This window comes from Hylobates moloch, unplaced genomic scaffold (genome assembly GCF_009828535.3).
Source record: "Hylobates moloch isolate HMO894 unplaced genomic scaffold, HMol_V3 SCAFFOLD_13, whole genome shotgun sequence".
Taxonomy (NCBI): domain Eukaryota; kingdom Metazoa; phylum Chordata; class Mammalia; order Primates; family Hylobatidae; genus Hylobates; species Hylobates moloch.
In genome coordinates, this window is record NW_026652288.1 from 46,599,306 (window position 1) to 46,622,130 (window position 22,825).

The following is a 22,825-nucleotide window of genomic DNA, read 5'->3' on the forward strand; positions in this document are numbered from 1 at the left end:
TTTTATTCCATTTTTAAAGTGTTTTCCCCTACAAATCCAGTGCAAATCAGCAGTCACATTTAAATTAACCTAAAAAGGAAGAAAAAATTTGCAGTTTCTGAGATTTGGGTGCCTAGAACAGCAACCTACAGATACCAGCATACAATATGTGTTAGATTAATTGACTGTGAAATTACAGTTTAAGCAACAAAGCTTTCTTAAAGCGTTAGGGATGTAAAGAAGCATGTAAACAAACTGATTCTCATTATTTGTTGAAGAAAAACAGTGTGCCTTTTCCCCTTGCCTTTCTTTCTTTCTTTCTTCCTCTTTATAAATGTCTTGCAAACACTTGCTCTGGGATCATTTCATTTGTAAAGCTTTCCTAAACACCACTCCCTGAAAAGGGAGATTTATTTGTGGAGGTGCTGAATGATTCTTAGCTGAAGCAATCTGCACAGTTTCTGTGGATGTTAAAAATGAATAAAGCATTATACAGATCAAAGCTATTGTATTAATACTATTATGATAAATAAGAAAGGTGAGTGGTCATTATTGTTAGGCAGGTTGCTGATAGCCTGGCACTTTACAACTGCAGAGGACAATAGAGAAAATCAATCCAGCCCACTCATTTGAAAAATGGAAAAAATGAGGGCTAATCAGGGGAAGTGGTTTGTCCAAGATACCACAACTAGTTAGAGACTGAGCTAGAGGCAGAACCCTATAAAGTATAAGGAACTACAGCCCCCAGGAAGTTCACTTACATGACATTCTCAGGCCATTGGATCTCACTCTCCACCAAACCACACCTGTGAGATCCCTTAGTCTTATCCAAGATGACTGAAGGTGTCCAGGACTAAAGCCAGCTACCAAGAAAGGCCAGTCATGATGAGACCCAGGTTCTCCAAAGCCAAAGCCAGGGGAGATGTGGTAATTAATTTGGAAGAGGGATGCTATTAGAATATTTATCCCATGGCGTTTTTGCTATAATCACAGCAATACAGATAACATCAGCTGCACTTAATCAGATGCCCAAAACCCTCAATTGTCAAAACGTTCATTTTATTCCATTTCATCAGAATTCTACAGCATGCCCAATTTGGCTTTTCTGTTTCCAAACACCATACTGGTTTCCTAAATGATACTCCTTTGGTAGGGTACCAATATAATAATTGTGGACAGTCCATTTAGTGACAGTTGTTAAAAGAAAAACTTCAGCCTAATTAAATTTAAAAGTGTTTAATTGAGCAATGAACGATTCATGAATCAGGCAGCCCCCAGAATCACAGCAGATTCAGAGAGACTCTAGGGGCACCTCGTGGTCAGAACAAAGTTATAGACAGAAAAAAGTAAAGTGATGTACAGGAATCAGAAGTGAGGTACAGGAATGGCTGGATTGGTTACAGGTCGGCATTTGCCTTATTTGAACAGTTTGAACACTCAGCAGTATATATGACTGATTGAATGAAGTATGGCTGCTGTGATTGGCCAAGACTCAGGTATTCTTACAGGTGCAAACTCCTAAGTTGGCTTTTCAATCTTGTCTACCTATTAAGTTAGGTTGCAGTTCGTCCACAAGGACTCAAATATAGAAGTACAGAACCCTTCTCAGGCTACATTTAGTTCTCTTTTACCCAGTCTATTTGTTATCGGCCTTCATATCATCTGTTGCCTCTTTTGTGTCACCTAGCAAGGAATAGCATATGCCAAAATTTCTAGCAAGCTGTGTGGGATCTTTTATATTCAGAATAAGAGAATTTGTTGTAAATCTAAAGTCAAACTATAAAATATTCCCCTCCAAAAAAACTTAGGATTTTCAAAATAGTGCCAATTCTATGGAGGGTAGGTCCAGACAAAATGATGGGGTCAGCCTCCTAATTCACAGGAACACCTATAAGATAATGAAACTATCAATGTCTGATTTCTAGTATTAGTGGATATATGCCGATTAAGAGAGATGGAAACTCATGAATCTCAGGATACACACATGTATCCATTCCCTTCGCATAAAATGCCTACTTTCTGGGTCATGGTATCTTCATTCCAGGGGCATGTGTCTCCCATTCCAGCTATAAAACAAGCTTCTCAGGGCTGTCTCATCCCAACGATACCCTCAGCAGAGTCCACTCAAATCAGAGGAAGTCCTACCATGAGGAAGGGGCAGAAAGAAGAAACAGTTCCCTGTGGGTTGTTTTCCTCACTTGGGTACTTGGTCAAGACTTGCTTTTCTCAGAGCAACAGGGTATGTCTCCTAAACTCTTTAGAAAATGAGGACAAGGCAAAAACTAGCTGGCTGTATATGTTTAGATTTATTTTGGGGCTCTTTAATCTCTTCTACTGGTCTGTGTATCTGTATGCAAGTATCACATTCTTTTGATTGCTATAGCTTAGTAATATACTTTTAAATCAGGAAGTATGATGTTTTCAACTTCTTTTTTTTCAGAATTGTTTTGGCTATTCAAGATCTTTTGTGGTTTCATGCAAATTTTAAGGTTTTTTTCTATTTTTGTGAATAATGCCATTGGGATTTTGATGGGGACTGCATTGAATCTATTTATTGCTTTATGTAGTATTAACATTTTAACAGTTAGTGCTTCTGATCCATAAGCATGGAATAGCTTTTCACTTATTTGTGTCCTATTTAATTTTTTTATCTGTATTTTACTGTTTTCAGTTTACGGGTCTTTCACCTCCTTGGTTGAGTTTATTCCTAAGTTTTTTATGCTATTGTGAATGGGACTGTTTTCCTGATTTATTTTTTGTCTAGGTTGTTATTTGTGTATAGATATGCTCCAAAGTTGGGTAACCATCACCACCATCCATCTCCGAAACTCTCTGACTACACAACATTATGAATGTATTTAATGCCACTTAACTGTACACTTAAAATTGTTAAAATAGTAAGTTTTATGTTACATATATTTGCCATAATAAAAACTTGGAAAAAGTGCAGTTAATATTTAAGGAGAAACTATACTATTCAATTTATTTTCTTAATATTAAAAAAAAAGAAAATGAGGACAAGGATCTTCACAGTGTCAGAAATGGAGTACCTGGAATTAAATGAACTCTCTGAATCAGGGGGCTCGGGGGAAGAAGGATGACAAAGTCCAACCTCAGGAATTTCCAACCACATAAAGTAACAATAATGGTCATTTATTCATTTGTTCAGCAAATATTTATTGTCTACTCTGAACCAGGCACTGTTCTGGGTGCTGAGGATACAGCAGTGAACTAACAGGCCAGGAAAGTGGAGAAAAGGTAGAGTATAATAGAGGGGTGATAAATACTATATGGAGAAAAGTAGAATAAAGCAAGGGAGAGAGACGGAGAGTTGGGAAGTTAGAACAGGTTGAATTTTGATTAAGGTATCCAAGCAAAGCTTTCTAAAAAGGTGACATTTGAGGAAAGGCCTGTAGGAGATGAGGGAGTCAACCAGACAACTACCTCGAACAACAGCTGAGGTAAGAACAAGTTCAAAGGCACCAGGCAGGAGCATACCTGGCATGCTGGAGGAATTGCAAGCAGGCCAGTGTGGCTGGAATAGAGAACGAGGAGAGAATAGCAAGGACACAGAGAGGACATGCAGGGCCTTGAAAATCATAGTAAGGGTTTTTATTTGGAGTGAATTAGGGGAGCCGTTACAGAGTCTTGACCAGAGAAGTGGCATGCTCTGACTTACATTGTAAAAGGATTTTTCTGGCTGCTGTATTGAGAATAGACTGAATGGGGAGGCCACAGTGGGGTGTGGTGAGTAGGTGGAGATAAAAGCAGGAAGATCAGTTAGGAAACTATTACAGATGATGGTGACCCAGGCCACGAAAGTAGCAGTAGCAATTGTGAGAATGTTGAGTTGTGGATATATTTGTGGATAGAAACAATAAGATTGGCAGATACATTCGATGTAGGGTATAAAAGAAAGGAGCCTAAGTCTTCAAGGTTTTGAACCTGAACAGCTGGAAAGATGAACTGAAATGAAGACTAAAAGAGAAGCAAGCTTGGAATTGATGACCAGAAGTTCCATTTGGGACACGTTAAACCTGAGTTGCTTCTTTAATCCAAATGACCCTGCTGGGTAAAAGGACCTAGATAGGCAGGTCTAGAACTGGGGGAAGAGATTCAGGCTAGAGATACAAATGTCAGTCTTTACTATAAAGCTTTTCTACTTGCTGGTCCACTTTCCATGGTATCTCTTCATGCCCAGAACTAGATTGTTCTTCGATGCCTTTGACTTAAGGGGGCCCTACTCCTATGGAATTTAGTCATTCAATGTTTGTCCTCCTACAGAAATGTCTTCATTTCAGGGCTCAAATGAGTAACTTGAAAAGAAAGTTTTTATTATTGTTCTAATAATTCTAGATGGAGAACTTTTAAGTTTTTCTCTATTAATCACTGAAGAACCTTGAAAAAGACTCTTTAAGAAGAAAATAAAGTAAGGAACTCTCTTGTGGAATTATTATAGATTTTAATTTGTGACTGTCTTCATAATAGTTTGGTGAGATATTCTCAACATTTCATTGCTATGCAATTGAAAACATTGTCATTTTGTCTGCATTGTTATTACAATTTGCCTATAGACTCAGTTTCCTCCACATAAGAGCTTATATTTCTTTTGACTAGTTTCTAAAACTTAAGGATGCATTATTTCTACACCAGCATTTTAAGATCTAATAAGGCTTTCCCTGGTAACCCTGGCCACATTTATGCCTCCCTTTAGGAATTTGATAATCCAGAAATTGTTCAGTCTCTATCTTTAGACTCTTTTTCAGAAATCTCCTTAAATCCATCTGTGACTACATTGAAAGGAGGAGAATCTCTCCATACCAAACTAAGATATTGTTAAGAAAGCAATAAAACAGTAGTAGAACTACTAACCATTTTCTACTAATTTTGTAAAATCTTAGGTTGTGTATGTCTTATATTGAGCACACCACACAGCTCAGGGAATGGCCATGTTGTACAAACGCAAGAGCCTTTGCCTAGACTTGAAGACAGAAGATGCCTGTTCTAGGCATAATGATGTCTCATGCTTAGTTTGTGATGATGACAGTTGCAAGTCACCACACCTCTCAGCTCCTCAATTCTAAATAAGTAAAAATGAATTCTACCCACCTAACAAAGAAGTTGTGAAACTTCCAAATGCCTAAAACCAAAGGAATTAATTTTTTCCCACCTACTCCCCATCTGCCAAATAAGTATACCAAACTTTCTTCTATATTCCCATTCCTAGTCAATTATGAGGTTGGTACAAAAGCAATTGCAGTTTTTGCCATTACTTTCTTTTTTGTTATTATTATTATTATACTTTAAGTTCTAGGGTACATGTGCACAATGTGCAAGTTTGCCACGTATGCATCCATGTGCCATGTTGGTGTGCTGCACCCACCAACCCGTCACTCAGCATTAGGAATATCTCCCAATGCCATCCCTCCCACCTCCCCCCACCCCACAACAGTCCCTGGAGTGTGATGTTCCCATTCCTGTGTCCATGAGTTCTCATTGTTCAATTCCCACCTATGAGTGAGAACATGAGGTGTTTGGTTTTGCTGTACTTGCGATAGCTTACTGAGAATGATGGTCTCCAGTTTCAACCATGTCCCTACAAAGGACATGAACTCATCATTTTTTATGGCTGCACAGTATTCCATGGTGTATATGTGCCACATTTTCTTAATCCAGTCTATCATTGATGGACATTTGAGTTGGTTCCAAGTCTTTGTTATTGTGAATAGTGCCACTATAAACATACGTGTGCATGTGTTTTTATAGCAGCATGATTTATAGTCCTTTGGGTATATACCCAGTAATGGGATGGCTGGGTCAAATGGTATTTCTAGTTCTAGATCCCTGAGGAATCGCCACACTAACTTCCACAATGGTTGAACTAGTTTACAGTCCCACCAACAGTGTAAAAGTGTTCCTATTTCTCCACATCCTCTCCAGCACCTATTGTTTCCTGACTTCTTAATGATCACCATTCTAACTGGTGAGAGATGGTATCTCATTGTGGTATTGATTTGCATTTCTCTGATGGCCAGTGATGATGAGCATTTTTTCATGTGTATTTTTGGCTGCATAAATGTCTTCTTTTGAGAAGTGTCTGTTCATGTCCTTCACCCACTTTTTGATGGGGTTGCTTTTTTTCTTGTAAATTTGTTTGAGTTCATTGTAGATTCTGGATATTAGCCCTTTGTCAGATGAGTAGGTTGCAAAAATTTTTTCCCATTTTGTAGGTTGCCTGTTCACTCTGATGGTAGTTTCTTTTGCTGTGCAAAAGCTCTTTAGTTTAATTAGATCCCATTTGTCAATTTTGGCTTTTGTTGCCATTGCTTTTGGTGTTTTAGACGTGAAGTCCTTGCCCATGCCTATGTCCTGAATGGTATTGCCTAGGTTTTCTTCTAGGGTTTTTATGGTTATAGGTATAACATGTAAGTCTTTAATCCATCTTGAATTAATTTTTGTATAAGGTGTAAGGAAGGGATCCAGTTTCAGCTTTCTACATATGGCTAGCCAGTTTTCTCAGCACCATTTATTAAATAGGGATTCCTTATCCCATTGCTCGTTTTTGTCAGGTTTGTCAAAGATCAGATAGTTGTAGATATGCAGCATTATTTCTGAGGGCTCTGTTCTGTTCCATTGATATATGTCTCTGTTTTGTACCAGTACCATGCTGTTTTGGTTACCGTAGCCTTGTAGTATAGTTTGAAGTCAGGTAGCATGATGCCTCCACCTTTGTTCTTTTGGCTTAGGATTGACTTGGTGATGCGGGCTCTTTTTTTGGTTCCAAATGAACTTTAAAGTAGTTTTTTCCAATTCTGTGAAGAAAGTCATTGGTAGCTTGATGGGGATGGCATTGAATCTATAAGTTACCTTGGGCAGTATGGCCATTTTCACAATATTGATTCTTCCTACCCATGAGCATGGAATGTTCTTCCATTTGTTTGTGTCCTCTTTTGTTTCATTGAGCAGTGGTTTGTAGTTCTCTTTGAAGAGGTCCTTCATATCCCTTGTAAGTTGGATTCCTAGGTATTTTATTCTCTTTGAAGCAATTGTGAATGGGAGTTCACTCATGATTTGGCTCTCTGTTTGTCTGTGATTGGTGTACAAGAATGCTTGTGATTTTTGTACATTGATTTTGTATCCTGAGACTTTGCTGAAGTTCCTTATCAGCTTAAGGAGATTTTGGGCTGAGACAATGGGGTTTTCTAGATATGCAATCATGTCATCTGCAAACAGGGACAGTTTGACTTCCTCTTTTCCTAATTGAATGCCCTTTATTTCCTTCTCCTGCCTGATTGCCCTGGCCAGAACTTCCAACACTATGTTGAATAGGAGTGGTGAGAGAGGGCATCCCTGTCTTGTGCCAGTTTTCAAAGGGAATGCTTCCAGTTTTTGCCCATTCAGTATGATATTGGCTGTGGGTTTGTCATAGATAGCTCTTATTATTTTGAGATACATCCCATCAATACCTAATTTATTGAGAGTTTTTAGCATGAAGTTTGTTGAATTTTGTCAAAGGCCTTTTCTGCATCTATTGAGATAATCGTGTGGTTTTTGTCTTTGGTTCTGTTCTGCATATGCTGGATTACATTTATTGATTTGCATATGTTGAACCAGGCTTGCATCCCAGGGATGAAGCCCACTTGATCGTGGTGCATAAGCTTTTTGATGTGCAGCTGGATTCGGTTTGCCAGTATTCTATTGAGGATTTTTGCATCAATGTTCATCAAGGATATTGGTCTGAAATTCTCATTTTTGGTTGTGTCTCTGCCAGGCTTTGGTATCAGGATGATGCTGGGTTGAAAATTCTTTCTTTAAGAGTGTTGAATATTGGCCCCCACTCTCTTCTGGCTTGTAGAGTTTCTGCCGAGAGATGAGCTGTTAGTCTGATGGGCTTCCCTTTGTGGGTAACCCGACCTTTCTCTCTGGCCGCCCTTTACATTTTTTCCTTCATTTCAACTTTGGTGAATCTGACAATTATGTGTCTTGGAGTTGCTCTTCTCGAGTAGTATCTTTGTGGTGTTCTCTATATTTCCTGAATCTGAATGTTGGCCTGTCTTGCTAGATTGGGGAAGTTCCCTGGATAGTATCTTGCAGAGTGTTTTCCAACTTGGTTCCATTCTCCCCGTCACTTTCAGGTACACCAATCAGACGTAGGTTTGGTCTTTTCACATAGTCTCATATTTCTTGGAGGCTTTGTTCATTTCTTTTTATTCTTTTTCCTTTAAACTTCCCTTCTCGCTTCCTTTCATTCATTTCGTCTTCCATCACTGATACCCTTTCTTCCAGTTGATCACATCGGCTACTGAGGCTTCTGCATTCTTCACACAGTTCTTGAAACTTGGCTTTCAGCTCCATCAGCTCCTTCAAGCACTTCTCTGCATTGGTTATTTTAGTTATACATTCATCTAATTTTTTTTCAAAGTTTTTAACTTCTTTGCCATTGGTTTCAATTTCCTCCTGTAGCTCGGAGTAGTTTGATCGTCTGAAGCCTTCTTCTCTCAACTCGTCAAAGTCATTCTCCATCCAGCTTTGTTCCGTTGCTGGTGAGGAACTGCATTCCTTTGGAGGAGGAGAGGCGCTCTGCTTTTTAGAGTTTCCAGTTTTTCTGCTCTGTTTTCTCCCCATCTTTGTAGTTTTTTCTACTTTTGGTCTTTGACGGTGGTGATGTACAGATGGGTTTTTGGTGTGGGTGTCCTTTCTGTTTGTTAGTTTTCCTTCTACCAGACAGGACCCTCAGCTGTGTGTGTATATATATATATATATACACACACATATATGTATATAATATTTTGTAATTGAACATAAGGGGAAATTGTAATCTGTAGGTAAATTCCCAAAGCTTGGAGATCTGTTTTAACTGTAGCAATAATCTTTTGTTGTTCTGGCAGATGATATCATAAACACATATTTTCTTTGAATGAGGCTTGTTGATTGGTACAAGGCATTATTTGGGAATATATATGTGTGTGTATATATATACGTATACATATACATATATACACAGATGTGTATGCGTATATATACATGTGTATATACATACACACATTTTATATATATATATATATATATTCCCAAATAATGCCTTGTACCAAGCAAAAAGCCTCATTCAAAGGAAATATGTGTTTATGTTATCATCTGCCAGAACAACAAAACATTATTGCTACAGTTAAAACAGATCTCCAAGCTTTGGGAATTTACCTACAGGTTACAATTTCCCCTTTTGTTCAATTATAAAATATTATTAGCTTGTAAGTAGAGATGTCAGAAATAATATTTACAGATTATAAAACATATATTCACATTTCAGTAACCCATTGGTAAGGACTTGAAATATCAGTGATATCTGGCTGTGTCCCCACCCAAATCTCATCTTGAATTGTAACTCCCACAATTCCCACATATTGTGGGAGGATCCTGGTGGGAGGCAATTGAATCATAGGGGAAAGGTCTTTCCCGTGCTGTTCTTGTGATAGTGAATAAGTCTCATGAAATGTGATGGTTTTGAAAATGGGAGTTTTCCTGCACAAGCTCTCTTTGCCTGCTGTCATCAATGTGAGATGTGACTTGCTCCTTCTTGCCTTCTGCCATGTTCGTGAGACCTCTCCAGCCCTATGGAACTGTAAGGCCATTTAACCTCTTTTTCTTCACACTCTCAGGTATGTCTTTATCAGCAGCATGAAAACAGACTAATACAGTAAATTGGTACCAGTAGAGTGGGGCACCGCTGAAAAGATACCTGAAAATGTGGAAACAACTTTGGGACTGAGTAACAGGCAGGGGGTGGAACAATTTGGAGGGCTCAGAAGACAGGAAAATGTGGGAAAGTTTGGAACTTCCTAGAGACTTGTTGAATGGCTTTGCCCAAAATGCTGATAGCAATATGGACAATGAAATCCAGGCTGAGGTGGTCTCAGAGAGAGATGAGGAACTTTTTGGGAACTAGAGTAAGGGGGACTCTTGCTATGTTTTAGCAAAGAGACCTGGAGGTATTTTACCCTACCCTAGACAGTTGTGGAACTTTGAACTCAAGAGAGATGATTTAGGGTATCTGGCAGAAGAAATTTTTAAGCAGCAAAGCATTCAAGATGTGACTTGGGTGCTGTTAAAGGCATTCAGATTTAAAAGGGAGACAGAGCATAAAGGTTCAGAAGATCTGCAGCCTGACAATGCAATAGAAAAGAAAATCCCATTTTCTGAGGAGAAATTCAAGTCAGCTGCAGAAATTCGCATAAGTAACAAGGAGCCGAATGTTAATCCCCAAGACAATGGGGAAAATGTCTCCAGGGCATATCAGAGGTCTTCACAGCAGACTCTCCCATCACAGGCCTGGAGGCCTAGGAGGAAAAAGTGGTTTCTTGGCTGGGCTGAGGGTCCCTGTGCTGTGTGCAGCCTAGGGACTTGGTGCCCTGCATCCTTGGCTCCAGCCAAGGCTGAAAGGGGCCAACATAGAGCTCGGGCCATGTCTTCAGAGGGTGCAGCCCCCAAGCCTTGGCAGCTTCCATGTGATATTGACCGTGTGAGTGCACAGAAGTCAAGAATTAGGGTTTGAGAAGTTCCACCTAAATTTCAAAAGATGTATGGAAACACCTGGATGCCCAGGCAGAAGTTTGCTGCAGGGGTGGAACCCTCATGGAGAGCCTCTGCTAGGGCAGTGCAGAAGGGAAATGTGTGGTTGGAGGCCCCACACAGAGTCCCTACTGGGGACCTAGTGGAGCTGTGAGAAGAGGGCCACCATCGTCCAGACCCCAGAATGGTAGATGCACCAACAGCTTACACTGTGCACCTGGAAAAGCTGCAAACACTCAATGCCAGCCCGTGAAGGCAGCTGAGAGGGAGGCTGTACCCTGCAAAGCCACAGGGGCAGAGCTCCCCAAGACCATGGGAACCCACCTCTTGCATCAGCATGACCTGGATGTGAGACATGGAGTCAAAGGAGATCATTTTGAAGCTTTAAGATTTGACTGCCCTGCTGGATTTTGGACTTGCCTGGGGCCTTTAGCCCCTTTGTTTTGACCAATGTCTCCCATTTTGAATGGCTGTATTTACCCAATGCCTGTACCCCCATTGTATCTAGGGAATAACTAACTTGCTTTTGATTTTATAGGCTCATAGGCTGAAGGGACTTGGCTTTTCTCAGATGAGACTTTAGACTGTGGACTTTTGAGTTAGTGCTGAAATGAGCTGAGACTTTGGGGGACAGTTGAGAGGGCATGATTGGCTTTGAAATGTGAAGACATGAGATTTGGGAGGGGCCAGGGGCAGAATGATATAATTTGGCTCTGTGCCTCCCCCCAAATCTCATCTCGAATTGTAACTTCCATAATTCCCACATGTTGTGGGAGGAACCTGGTGGGAGGTAATTGAATCATGGGGATGAGTCTTTCCTGTGTTGTTCTCATGATAGTGAATAAGTCTCATGATATCTGAAGGTTTTGAAAATGGGAGTTCTCCTGCACAAGCTCTCTTTGCCCACCACCATCCATGTAAGATGTGACTTGCTCCTCCTTGCCTTTCACCATGATTGTGAGGCCTTCCCAGCCGTGTGTAAGTCCATTAAACCTCTTTTTCTTCCCAGCAGCATGAAAAGGGACTAATACAATCGGTGAGTGCTTTCTGTTGTAATCCTAAAATTCCTAGAACATTAGAATCACAAGACTAGAACAGAGTTTCAAAGACTCTCTATGAGTCTGCAATTGTTGGATGAGCTATCCTCTTTCCTACCGAAACACTACATATGTATCAATGCTAATTTATATGGAAGTTATACAGACTGTGGTAGCCAGCCTCCAATATGGTCTCTGATAAACCCCACCCCCAGTATAGTTTCTTATCATGTTGTACAAGGGTTGGTCTGTGTGACCAACAAAATAAAGCATAGGTGAGGTTATGTGACTTCTGAAATTAAATTATAAAAGACACTACAGTTTCCATCTTGGTTGCTCTGTCTTGCTTTCACTCTCTCAGATCACATGCTCAGCATGTTCAACTGCCAAGTCATGACCTTACCTATGAAGGGGCCCACATGGTAAGGAACTGAAGCCTCCTGCCAACATCTATATGAATGAGCTTGGAAGTGGATCCTCCCTGCCATCAGAAGACTACAGCCTGGTCAACAGCTTCACTGTGACCTCATCGGGGACCCAGAGCCAGAACCAGCCAGCCACACTGCTCCTGGATTCCTGACCCTTATAAATGACGTGAGATAATAGATATTTGTTGCTGTAATATTCTAAGCATTATGGTAATTAGTAACATATTCTAGAAAATTAAATAGAGATTAACAAATATCTAATACTTAAATTGGTTTCCATAAAAACAGATTGTAACCATTTGCAATAATTATAGACAAAACTGGTCATAGTCAAAGGCAGACAAGAAATAAAATCTCTCTGGTGTTGCAGCTAGACTCTGAGATGTGGTTCATACTAATGGGATCCCGCCACTATCTGTGAATGACAGCTCACGTAGTGAAAATTTGAGGCAGCTCTCTCTCTGCTTAGGCCATGTCCAGCTCTGGAAATTCTATCTGCCTTTCTTCTACCTGTGCCAATGTGCAGACGTTATTCATCTTTCATGGTCCAGGTCAGTGCTCAATTTCTTCCCCAAACCTTTTCAGACTACTCCAGCAACAACATGCCTCCCTGCCTTTTCTCAATACCTATTGCATTGAATTCCATACCACAGAATTCATGACTGTTAACCAGGAATTTGTTTAATCTCCCGAAGCACTTTGGGAGCAGAAGCCATGATTTTATAAGAATTCTCTACCTTTCACCTCACTCCCACCCACTCTTACCACCTGATGTTATTCATTCACTAGCATCAGGACACCGTGAAGAGACTAAGCTCTCACTGCTTGCTTTAAGTGGGTCTGAATCAAAGCAAATACACTTACTACTTTGAAAAGGTAGAAGCAGTGGAAGCGGGGAAGCGGAGAATGTGAGGGTTAATTGTAACTATTTCTTAAATGCTTTGCAGTGGGACAAACTGCAGCCTTATTACCTTAAAATCTTCAACAACATTTCAGTAACTACTGCAGTACTTCGAGGCCAATATAAGGGAGTAGAATTATTTCCAATGCCTCTGCTTGCTACAGCAAAATTCAGGAAGGAAAAAAGATGGCATTAGAAGAACTTCTTTGGACAGGGCTTTTAAGAACATGGGTCATCCCAATTATTCCAGCAGAGCCCTTCTACACTCCTAGAAGGCATAGAAAATTATTGCTAATTAAATATTTAATGTTAATCCAAGCTGTCATATTAGTTTTCAGTCAAATTTATGATAGAAGAGAATTATATTTTTAAGCATTATATATATACTTGATACTATATTAGAGCCTCAACTACCATCACAGTATATGGTACATTTATGCTCATTTTTACAGCATTTGGATTATAATTTTATTATTTGAAATGATTATAAGTATGGTAGCTGTAGCTTTATCATATTGTTAATAATGTTTATAATGCTATGGTGCTCAGAGCTGAATATAAAGCACATATCCAATTACAGCATGTTTTTTTCTATGTGAAAATGATTTGTTTTATGCACTGGAACACATTGCAGTCAAACTTAGGCACTGCCTCTGCTGTTTTGTGCATCTTCCACAGGACTTGGAAGAGCAATGGGTGCAAAGAAGGTGTTAATATTTTCTTTTTACTCAACTACACGCTTCTAAGTGTGTATATTAGTAAAAACATTCTGTACCTGAAAAACTAGTGACTTTTTTGACTTGGCGTGTTTTTTTCTTCAAACTGTTTAATTCATGTCCTTATACATATCAGAGGATTTGCTGACCTCAAGGACAGCAGTCCATGATGAACTACAGGAAACTAAAATCATGAATTTGCTAGAGATAGTAAAATAGCTTCCCCAGAAAATCTCCTCTTCACTCCAACCATCTCTATTCTAATGGAAACTTGTGTAATTGCTCTCTGAGCCTGTACATCAACCCACAATCAGGGGGGCCTCTCTGCTTCAGTGTTACCCTCCTCTATCATCCAGTCATTCACCCAACCATAATGCGCTGAGGACTCACTATGCCAAGCACTAGTAAGGCAGTAGAGCATATGATTAGGGAACAGGCTCTGAAGCCAGGCTGCCTGGGTGTTCATATCTTAGCTCCACCTGTTACTAGCTCTGTGGCCTTGAGTAAGTTGCTTAACCTCTCTGGGCCTCAGTTTCCTCATTGATATAATGGAGATTAAATTAATACCTGCCTCACTAGAGTATTTGAAGAATTATGAAATTAATATAAGTTTTTTAGGATAGCATCAGGCACACTAGTCTCAAGAACACAAAGTTGAGTGAGTAATCCTGCTCTCAGGGAAATCACTGTCTAATAAGGAAAGCAGTTCGTGAGTCAATTACTCACAGCCTAAGTACTGCTGGAAAGGGCAGCACAGACAGAACAAGATGTTTCAATTAGACTGACACCCTGGGTAGGCTTCCTATAGGCATCAATCCTATAGGGTCAACTGAACCAACAACGCTCTGACGAAAAATGTTGTTCGTTGGAGCCAGAGGCAGCAACACTGAGAAGGCCTGGAGGCAGATGTCTGGAAATGGCCAGAGGGATGACCAAAGACTGAGCGCAGGTGCAGGAGTTGCTGAGGCCAGAGGGCCCAACAGGGGACGGATGTTGACGGGCTAGGCATGCGCACTTGATGTGAACTTTAACAAAAAAGTCTGAGCTTCCGTGTAATAATTGGGATTTTTAAAAGATCTCTGTGGCCTTAGGGTAGAAATTGAAGAGTGTCAGGAAATTCCCAATTTCAAGATCTGTGGAGATGAATCGGAAGCAGCCACCCTATCCACTTTCTCCTCACTGTCTGTTGTCATTGTACCCAGGAAGTGTTTGTCAAGTATTTGCTCTATGCCCTATCTTTAAGCCAATACCCTGAATACCCTTAATGAAGTTGAGTCAAAATAATAACTTTCAAATTAGACATGGACTCTAGATTCTATTTTGTATGCTCTGTTAAAAGAGAAGTTTAGACCATCTATATTTGAACAGCTCTACTAGAAAATTAGTAATGTGGCAGCCTCCATTGTTCTATGAAATTTCCATTCATTCATGAGGGGAATCTGCCCAAAGATACAGATGAGGATCATAACTCTATTTTTAACTCCCTATTCTTCCCAAGTGAAAACAGGTTAATTATATTTCAGAAGTAACCTTTCCCTGCCTTTAGATTGGTAATGGTGTCAAATAATTTCATAATGGATAACAAAACTCCCATTAGTGTTATGAATTATATTAGTACGAATCCTTTCCAAAGACTTAAAATGTTTTAGCTGATATTTTAACTGTCTTAAAATGATGTTATAATGTACTTTAAAAAAACTTCTCTCATGGTTCAATCTTAGCTCTCCAAAAATCAGTGATCTTAATGACTGTGCTGTTTTAGTTCAAATTCTCCTCTTTCTTATATAAAGCATTTAGTAATTCTAAATCTAATACTCTTATTATTTCTGTTCCTATATGTTCTTAAACATATTCTTACATTCGGGAAACATGACCTAATTGTCCAAGAGGCTCCCTGTGACTCAGAACATTCCAAGAATGCCTTCTAGGATGGTGAATGTTAAGCAGAGAAAAGAATTGATTTCAGGCCAAGTGATGGTATTTAAATGTCCTTTCCTGTGTGGTTGTTTCTGGATTCCCATTACAACTGCTACACATCACTTAAAAACTTTCCTTCCTCAACAAAATGCTGGCCTACCCAAACTTTGTCCCTTACAGATTCCATGTCTCCTATGAATGTCACAAATGCATTGATGGTGTAAACAAAAAATAAAATTCAAAGGCCCTCCGCAACCATCTGAATGGACTCCCTCCTCAGTCATGGCACCATAAAATTTAATCCAAAAGACTGGTCAGGCCATGTCAGGAAGCAGGGGTTGGACATGCATTATCATACCCCTCCACCACTAACATCAACACAAACCTTAAGTCTAATAAGAAATATTTACAGTCTTCTCTCTACTTAGAGGCTTCATCCACATGATAAAACCCAGACATTCCTTTCTACTGATAATAACTCTTTCAACCAATTGAAATTGAAATTGAAAGCAGAATATGTTTAAATCTTCCTGTGACCCGGATGTCCTGCCCCTACTCTTTGAGTTGTCCCACCCTTCCAAATCAAATCAGTGTAAATCATACACATAATGATTGATGTATTATGTCTCTTTAAAATGTATAAAAGCAAGCTGTACCCCAACCTCCTTGGGCACATATCAACAGGACGTCCTGAGGCTGTGTCATTGGCATGCCCCTAACCTTGGCAAAATAAACTTTCTAAATTGACTGATACCTGTCTTAGATATTTGGGGTTCACAATGGCCATCAGTTATTTGAATGACTCTGAAATATCTATTTGGCATTCAAATGAGTAGCCTTAAACTATGACTACATGAATGCAAAATATTTATCGAAAATTTAAAAATTCAGTCAGCCCCTTCGACACTTAATCCTCCCAAGACAAGTAACAAATTTATTATACTTGTTACTAAGGGCAGAGAATTAATATGCTGTAGATTGAGTAGGATTTTTTTGCTTCACCAAACCTTAGTTGGGTTTCTCAATCTTCTCGTAGGCCCATCTATGAACTTCCTCATAAAATCCAGTTTTAGCAAGAACTCCTCACCCTCAGTATCTGACACTCTCCATGTCTGACCAAGGTTCCTCATCCTCCACTATCCCCCAGGTGGTTTCTGGTCAACCTGGCCTGTCTTTAGCCAAAATCCTATTAGGTGAAGTTAGCCAGAATCTCCCCTACTCCTGGTGTTATCTCTTAGAAATTTACCATCCAACTGGCCGGGTACAGTGGCTCATGCCTGTAATCCCAGCACTTTGGGAGGCCGAGGCAGGTGGAACACTAGGTCAGGAGATCAAGATCATCCTGGCCAACATGGTGAAACCCCATCTCTACTAAAAATACAAAAATTAGCCAGGCATGGTGGTGTGCACCTGTAGTCTCAGCTACTTGGGAGACTGAGGCAGGAGAATTGCTTGAACCCACGAGGCAGAGGCTGTAGTGAACTGAGATCCCACCACTGTATTCCAGCCTATGTGAGAGAGTGAGACTCCATCTCAAAAAAAGAAGAAAGAAAGAAAGAAAGAAAGAAAGAAAGAAAGAAAGAAAGAAAAAGAAAGAAAGAAAGAAAGAAAGAAAGAAAGAAAGAAAGAAAGAAAGGAAGGAAGGAAGGAAGGAAGGAAGGAAGGAAGGAAGGAAGAAAGAAAGAAAGAAAGAAAGAAAGAAAGAAAGAAAGAAAGAAAAAGAAAGAAAGAAATTTATCATCCAACAACTCCCCACTCTGCTTCTTGGCTGTAAATTCGCACTTGCCCATCCTGTATTCAGAGTTAAGCCCAATCTCTCTCCCTATCTGTAAAATCCCATTGCTATGGTCTTTATACCAATCATGATGGTCCTGATTAAAGTCTGCCTTACCCATGCTTTAATAAGTATCATCAAATAATTTTTCCTTTAGCAAGAAAAAAAATTTTGGTCTACAGTAGGTTGCATTGGTTTTTTCTTGCTGCATAACAAATTACTGTGCTTAACTATTACTTTCTTCCATAGAATGTTTTCCACTGTTTCATGCAAAAGGGGATAGAGTTAGAATAATCTTACTGAAATTTTATTCATTGTTTTGGGATTTTACTACTGGAAAGTCATTAACATGGCACCTGAAATAAAATTATTTTAGATGAAAAAATTATTCCAATTAGAACACTCCCTCCTGTTTTGAGACACACTGCTGGGGCTTTAAAAAAATTGTAATATCGTGACTTTGGCATTTTTCAGAAGAGGAAATAGGATTTTCAGGATAGAAGAGCACCTACCATGCCTCTCACTTATCTTACTTAAGTCAGACTGGTAGCAATTAGCTCAAGAATTCACTGTGTTTCTATTGAGTGTGTCTTGCGGTTTCACCTCATTAGCATGCCTGCATTTTCTGTATAAATCTATCGAGGATGTTCTCCGAGGGGTTAAGCCTAGATGTGGAAGCAGTGCAGCCCTTTATCAAGAAATCCCTGACAAGATTCTCTTGGTTCAATTCAACTATTGTCCACAGTAGAAAAAAAAAGATGAATTTGTTCTTCACAATGTAATTTTCCAGCATAAAAAACTTGCAGACTTCCTAGGAAGGTTTGGCATGTTGACAATAGTGTGTCTGACAATTTCTGCTCTGGGATGTGCCATGACTGGAATCCTCAATAATTTTTCAGATGAGAACTGAAAGCCACAAATAGAGCATAGTGTTTATCCTCACAATGTCTGGCTTTGCCAAACATGATTCAGAGCAAGAAATAACTAGAGGTCTTATATTATTGCTTTCAACATAGGTTCAAAAAATAATAATCCTTAAGAACATATTCACTGGAGTGCAAAAAAGACAATGACTCAGCATTCTTTAACTCTCATGGCCTCTCCTTATCACTCAACATTACCACTGGCCAGATGACCTGGTTAAAGAAATATTCACAATTATCTGGGACATCTACACAAAGTAAAGATGAGGCAATTTTCACAATGACTAAATAAAACCAAAGCAGAACCCTAAGAACATTTTCTTCTATAAAAACTAATAACCTGAAATAATTTTTTGCTTTAATAATGTAGATGTTACAAAAAAATTGGGAGTAGAAACAATTATTATTTATTTTTTGATAATTATCTCAAATGTCTCCTTTACACCACATGTATAACTAAATGTAACAAAAAAACTGAGCCATGATTTAGAAAGTTGAAGATGCATTCTTCTTCACTCATTATTATACAAGCCTGCAAGGTTCTCTGCTGGGCATTCTAGTAACTACAATGATGAGTCATACAGGGGTCCTAGCCTCACAGGTTTATGTAATGTGATTTATGAAATATGTGCTCAATTCTAATATATACTAAATTAAATAATAAGTGAACCCTAAATGTAACTCCACTGAAACATTTAGATCCATATTTGCATCCACACCACCGGTGTCCAAAAGAATGGCTGGGCAGGGTTAAATGCATATTTTGCTCTTTTCATTTATTCCTTATTTCATTTATTTATTTTGAATGTGTATATTATTAGACATCAATTGCGAGTGAAATTCTCAGCTCAGAATAAATGTTGGTAGGCAAAATTTACCAAAGTGTTTACTTCTTATTTATTTTCGTCCTCTATATTTTTTTCTGGAAATTTTTATTTTATTTTATTATTATTATACTTTAAGTTTTAGAGTACATGTGCACAATGTGCAGGTTTGTTACATATGTATATATGTGCCACGTTGGTGTGCTGCACCCATTAACTCGTCATTTAGCATTAGGTATATCTCCTAATGCTATCCCTCCCCCCTCCCCCCACCCCACAACAGTCCCCAGAGTGTGATGTTCCCCTTCCTGTGTCCATGTGTTCTCATTGTTCAATTCCCACCTATGAGTGAGAACATGCGGTGTTTGGTTTTTTGTCCTTGTGATAGTTTGCTGAGAATGGTGGTTTCCAGTTTCATCCATGTCCCTACAAAGGACATGAACTCATCATTTTTTATGGCTGCATAGTATTCCACGGTGTATATGTGACACATTTTCTTAATCCAGTCTATCATTGTTGGACATTTGGGTTGGTTCCAAGTCTTTGCTATTGTGAATAGTGCCGCAATAAACATACGTGTGCATATGTCTTTATAGCAGCATGATTTATAGTCCTTTGGGTATATACCCAGTAATGGGATGGCTGGGTCAAATGGTATTTCTAGTTCTAGATCCCTGAGGAATCGCCACACTGACTTCCACAATGGTTGAACTAGTTTACAGTCCCACCAACAGTGTAAAAGTGTTCCTATTTCTCCACATCCTCTCCAGCACCTGTTGTTTCCTGACATTTTAATGATCGCCATTCTAACTGGTGTGAGATGCTATCTCATTGTGGTTTTGATTTGCATTTCTCTGATGGCCAGTGTTCATCCTCTATTTTAATCTACCATTAAAAATAATAGTGGAATCTTGCTTTCAGTTAGCACATAATAATCAACACAGTCTTTAAAAGTAGATAGAGGCCAAAGTCAGAATTCTTCATTCAACAGTCAGATAATTCTGAGACAGGCTGATTCCTTAACCTCTTGAGGCTGTTTGTGTGGGGTGGTGAGGTAGTGAGGCATGACGGAGAGGCAGGAGCAGGCTTGTGAAGAGGCATCAGACTGGGTGATGACAGAGATGAATCCCATTGTGCACCCTTGGGCACATTACTTCCCCTCTCTCGGACTCAGTGTTCTTTCATCTGTAAAATGGGTATAAATACTACTGCAGAGGTAAATACTAAACGGGATAAAGTATCTGTGTCTTGGCTGTTGTGAACAATGCTGCCCCGGAAATGCAAATATCTTTATGAGGTGCTGATTTCACTTCCTTTGGGTATATACCCAGAAGTAGAATTGCTGGATCATATAGTAATTCTATGTTTACTTTTTAATGCCTCCATAGTGTGTTCCATAACGGCCATACCAATTTACATTCCATCCACAGCGTACTAGGGTTCCCTTTTCTCCATGCCTTTGCTAATACTTGTTATCTCGTGTCATTTTGGTAACAGTCATCCTAACATGTGAGGTGATATCCAGTTTGCATCTCCCGGATGATTAAGGATGTTGATCATCTTTTCATGTACCTTTTGGCCGTTTGTATGTCTTCTTTAAAGAAATGCCTATTCAGGTCCTTTGCCTAATTTTTAATTGGATTGTCTTTATGTTACTGAGCTGTGTGAGTTACTTGTACGTCTTGATATTAACCCCTTATCAGATATATGGTTCACAAATATTTTCTCCCAGTCCATAGGGTGCCATTTCATATTAATGATTGTTGCTTTTGCTGGACAGAAGCTTTTTAGTTTGATGTAGTCCCATTTGTTTATTTTTGAATTTGTTGCCTGTGCTTTTGGTATTATATTTTTAAAATCATTGCCAAAACTAACATCACAGAACTTTTTCCTATGTTTTCTTCTAGGATTTTTACAGTCCAGGTCTTATGTAGGCCAAGATATGTGAACAACTGAAATGCCCACCAATGGATAACTAGATAAAGAAATTGTGGTGTGTATACATGTATATATGAAAACACTATTCAGCTTTCCAAGGATTAAAAAAAAATACACTTTAGGTACAATGTACACTACTCGGGTGATGGGTGCACTAAAATCTCAGAATTCACCACTATACAATTCATCCATGTAACCAAAATCCACTTATACCCCCAAAAGCTATTGAAATTAAAAAATAAATAAATATTTAAAAAGAATATTATTCAGGTTTTAAAAAGGAGATCCTGCTATTTGTAACAACATAGATGAAACTGGAGGACAGGTTAAGTTAATAAAAATAAGCCAGACACAGAAAGAAAAATACTGCATGATCTCTTTTATATGTGGAATTTTTTTTAAGTCAAATACACAAAAACGGAGTAGAACAGTGCTTACTAGAGGTGGCAGGGAAGAAAAGAACAGACAGGAAAAGGTGGGTCAAAGAGTACAAAGTTGTAGTTATGTAGAATGAATAAATCTAAGGCTCTAAACTACAGGCATACCTTGAAGACACTGCAGGTTTGGTTTCAGATCATTGCAATAAAGCAAATGTGGCAATAAAGCAAGTCACATGAATTTTTTGGTTTCGTAGTGCATATAAAATCATTTACACTATACTTTAGCCTATTAAGTGTGCAATGGCATTATGTCTACACAAACAAATGTCCACACCTTAATTTTAAAATAATATATTGCTAAAAAATGCTAATGATCATCTGAGTCTTTCAGCAAGTTGTAATCATTTTCCTGATGGAGAGTTTTGCCTCAGTGTTAAGGCTGCTGACCAATGAGGGTGGGGATTGCTGAAAGTTCAGGTGGCTGGGGCAATTTTTTAAAACAAGACAATGAAGTTTGCCATATGGATTGACTCTCCCTGTCATGAAAGATTTCTCTGTAGCATTCAATGCTATTTGATAGCATTTTACCCACAGGAGAACTTCTTTCAGAATTAGAGCCAACCCTTTCAAACCACTGCTTTATCAACTAACTTTATGTAATACTCTAAATCCTTTATGGTCATTTGAACAATGTTCACAGCATCTTCACCAGAAGCAGATTGCACCTCAAGAAATCTTTGTTCATCCATAAGAAGTGACTCCTCAATTGTTCGTTTTATCATGAGATTGCAGCAATTCAGTCATATGCTCGGGCCCTATGTTTAATTCTAGCTCTGTATTTCTGCATCTGCAGTACTTCCTCCACTGCAGTCCTGAACCCATCAAATTAATCCATGAGAGTTAAAAATCAACTTCTTCCAAACTCCTGTTAAAGTTGATATTTGGACCTCCTCTCATGAATCACAAAGTATGTTCTTAATGACATTTAAAATGGTGAATCCTTTCCAGAAGATTTTTAATTACTCTACCTAGATTTATTAAAGGAATCACTGTTTATGGCAGCTATAGTCTTATAAAATGTATCCCTTAAATAATAAGATTTGAAAGTCAGAATTACTTCGTAGTTCATGAGCTACAGAATGGATGTTGTGTTAGCAGGCGTGAAAACATTAATCTCCTTGTATATCTCCGTCAGAGCTGTTGGGTGACTTAGGTGTATTGTCAATGAGCAGTAATATTTTGAAAGGAATCTTTTTTCTGAACAGTAGGTCTCAACAATGGGCCTAAAATGTTCAGTAAACCCTGCTGTCAAGAGATGGGCTATCATTCAGGCTTTGTTGTTCCATTCAGAAAGCTCAGGGAGAGTATATTTAGTATACTTCCTAAGAGCCCTGGAATTTTCAGAATGATAAATGAACATAGGCTTCAACTTAAAGTCACCA